This window comes from Rhinopithecus bieti, unplaced genomic scaffold (genome assembly GCF_001698545.2).
Source record: "Rhinopithecus bieti isolate Rb0 unplaced genomic scaffold, ASM169854v2 scaffold_39006, whole genome shotgun sequence".
NCBI classification, from domain to species: domain Eukaryota; kingdom Metazoa; phylum Chordata; class Mammalia; order Primates; family Cercopithecidae; genus Rhinopithecus; species Rhinopithecus bieti.
The window spans coordinates 179,905-183,998 of record NW_016816568.1 but is presented as its reverse complement, the minus strand read 5'-3'; positions in this window follow the sequence as shown (position 1 = coordinate 183,998).

Here is a 4,094-nt window from a genome sequence, read left to right as displayed (position 1 = left end):
TGGGGAGTTATACATGATATAAATGATGAGTTGATGTGTGCTGACGAGTTGATGGGTGCAGCACACCAACATGGCACAAGTATACATATGTAACAAACCTGCACGTTATGCACATGTACCCTAGAACTTGAAGTATAATAAAAATAAATAAATAAATAAATAGATAAATAAAAGAGGCAATTACCTCATTATGTAAATGGCCAAATATTCCTTTTGGGGGAATAAAAAGCAGAAGTTTATTTATGTTAAAGTGTGTTGCTTCTTGCTTATTCGTTATAGTTACTTATTTTGAGCAAGAAATAACCAGTTTGGCTTCCTCTATGTGCCATGTTTTCATTCTTACCTAGAGATTAATCATTACTACCTGAACCAGAGGCTTGTACAGATAGTGCTTGTTCTCTATGAAACTTATGAATCAAATGCTACAAGCATTCTTTCTTCCTAAGAGAAATTAGAGCAGGAAATGCCAAGTTCATGACCATCAATCACACAGAAGGAGAGAGAAGATCAGTATAAATTCTATGGAGTTTCAGGTTTGTTAGGTTTATAATGAAGGTTCAAAGGGAAAGGAAGTTAGGAAGTACAAGTTAGCATGTAATAATGATTGCTTTTTGCCTTTTCTTATTAAAGCTTTTCCTAGACTATGAATAGTGGATGATTACAAATAGATACTTTGATTTTCTATAGAAATCTCAAACCTACATTTTTTAGGAGAAAAAATCTACTTTGTTCTTTTAGAATAACATTTTATCTTATGTTAAAAGGGAAAATACCTTTTCTTTCTTTGTAATGCCAAATATAATTAAAGAGAGATTTAGATTGCTTAATGCTAAGGCTCATACTTCCCAATGCATAAGTCACGTTTTTGTAGATCAGTGAGTTTTGCATTATTTAATGGTGTAGTAACATAATCATCTCAGATCAGTTTGTTCAGCTTGCAAGGCCATGGGTTCAGATGCTATGGAGCAGTCAGCTTTTCTTAGTTGTGAAACAAGCCTGAGATGGATTGGACTGAAGGGGAGTGGCTGATGCATCCACCCTCCCAGAGAGAAGAGCAGAGAAAGGCATGACAAGGGGCACTTTCAGGCATAGTGAGAGGTTCTGGGACAAGATTTTATAAAGCCCTGGGACAAGATTCTCCAGTGATTTAGGGTGGTAGATTTGTGCAATTTCGCAGCAATGGATATGTGTCTTCCTGATAAAGGTGGTACTTTGGAAATAAATGCACCTGGTGCTGGTAGAGATTCAGGGAGGTCAGACGCTGAAGGCACGTAGGTATAAGTGAACATGAGTTAGTATTTATCAGCCAATTCTTGGTGAAGGGATTAGTTTGTGTTCTCATATAAGGAGAGGGGGAAAGCCTTTAATGCTCCATCTACTACTTGGGTAGGAGACCACCATAGACAGCACATACGTATCATCAAATTCCTGCTAAGCAAGGGAGTCTGCAAACCATCTCACCTAGGGCCTCCTCCTGCCTCTACCAGAGACATATGACAGACGCAGGTCCCATTTATGTTTGGATGCAGCATTAGTGTGTCAGGAGGATGGTGACAGCAGTTATCCAGTGGTGCCAAAGCATGTTAGGTAATTATGCAGATTAGCATATTTTGTCATGCAGCAGACTAATGCCAAATAGAAAATTGCCCTGGAAGTGGTGGTGAATGTAAGAAGAAGCATGTCCACTGGGAGGGACCACTTGTAAACCTCCAGCTAGAGCATCAGGATGTGCTTTATTCAGTTCAGACAGACTTTTGGGGTGATGCTTACCTCTTGGGCCAGAGCTTTCCCTGAGGGATGTGCAGTCCGCAGGGACTCAGGTGAGAAACATGCTGAAACATCATTGCTGTAGCAGGAAGGGAAAACATCGAAGTTATCCTTAGAGTGCCTGCAGAATCTCCTTTGTTATTCCTGATGATGGTTATTTGTGTTTGTTCTCTTTCTTTTAAAAACAAACTTCCTATAGATTTAGCCATTTTATAAATATTTTCAAGGAATTATTTTGGCTTTCTTAATTTTCCATTATTTCTCTGTTTTATACTTAATTAATTTCAGTCCTTATATTTATCATTTTTTAATTATGTTTATAGTAATCGCTTATAACTTTATTGAAGTGTAACTGACATTCAATAAACTGCACATATTTATGGTACTCAAATATATACATATACACGTGTATAAAAGTATCACCACAATCAAGATAATATCTACTCATCATATCTACTACCTTTAAGTTTTCCTTCTGTATGATTCTTTGTAATCTATCAGTCTATCCATCCATCCACTGCTCTCCTTCCCCAAGGAATTACAAATCTGCTTTTTTTCCCCCCACTATGGGTTATTTCGTATTATCTAGAAATATATGAAATGTATATGTGAGTGTGTGTGTGCATATATATATATATGTAAAATCATATTGTATATTATTCTTTATCTTTTTTCACTCAGCATTTTCATCTTGATGTTCATCTATGTTTTTGTGTGTATAAACAGATCACTCTCTCTTTTTTTTTCTTTTTTTCAGGAGGAGTCTCGCTCTGTCGCCCAGGCTGGAGTGCAGTGGCACAACCTCAGTTCAGTGCAACCTCCGCCTCCCAGGTTCATGCCATTCTCCTGCCTCAGCCTCCTGAGTAGCTGGGATTACAGGCACCCACCACCACGCCTGGCTAAATTTTTATATTTTTAGTAGAGATGGGGTTTCACCATGTTAGCCAGGATGGTCTTGATCTCCTGGTCTTGTGATCCGCCCGCCTCGGCCTCCCAAAGTGCTAGGATTACAGGCATGAGCCACCGTGCCCGGCTGATCACTCTCTTTTTATTGTGTTTTATGGATTTGTCACAATTTATCCATTCACCTGTTGAGAGACATTTGGAACATTTCTGATTTGGGGGTTATTACAGTAAAATTTCTATGGACATTTATTTACAAATTTTGTATGTACACATATATGTTTTTCCCTTCTGTAAATACGTAGCAAGGGAGTGTCTGAGTCATATGGTGGTTGTATGTTCAACGTTTTAGGAAACTACAAAACTGTTCTCCAAAGTGGTTGCTTCACTTTATAATCCATTTATCAGCGTATGAGAGTTCTAGCTGCACAACATTCTCACCAAGCCTTGGCATTGTCCATCTTTTTAATGTTAGTAATGTGTATGATATGCTATAGAGACCTTAGGTTATTTCCTTCTGAACAAAATGTTGATTTTGTTCTAACAGAAAGACAACTTAGCTGGCCTCAGTCTCCACTTTTGTCTCCTCTGTGGAGGGCAGGAGTTAAAATATCCACTCATTTCTTTCAAACTTTCAACTGGTATTTACAGAGGGCTTCCTGCAGTCTCTCCTATGTACATGGTTCAGGTTTCCACTTTATGTTTTTGTGCTTTCCTCTTGTGGCTTTCTCATTTGGGGGTTTGTCCCTTACTTTCCAGTTATAATGACTGCCACAGACTCTGTAGTCTGAATCCCACAGGGTTTAATGACCTGACCTGGGAAGAAAAGTAAAAATTAGTGGTTATTTTTTTCTGTTTGGTCCAGAGTTTATAGTTGATATCTGCAGGATGCTTATGCTGATACAAACTACTCCTCTATTAAAATAAGAAAACTTCCACATGCCCATGCCAAAACTTTTAAGACTGGTTAAAGTCTTGCTCATGCAAGACTAGTTATCAAAATAGCCAAAATTGACTCAGATTGGTGGCAGCGAGTCCCCGAAGCTGAATGGAGAAGAGTTATAGCCTGTTTGATAGCTTCCTCTTACAAATTAAAACCATTCCATTCCTGGGTTGGGTACTCATCTGGGACTGGAATTAACCTACTAAATAATGTTGTTTGTGCTGAAAATTTCATGTCTGAGTTCCTGTGGATTGAGGTATCCATTGTCCATACACAAGGAGCCAATGCAGTGTTTCTTAGGAATGTACCATAAGAGGCAGGGTAAACACTCAAATTATGTTACTTTTCTATTGACATGGGATGAAGAGTGGAAATCAAGGTGAAACCAAGTTGAAAGAGCAATGAGTAATATTACAAAGTAGAAGTGGAGCATTCTGTATAAATTTCTGATCTGCTGATTTTTTTTTTTTTTTTTTTTTTT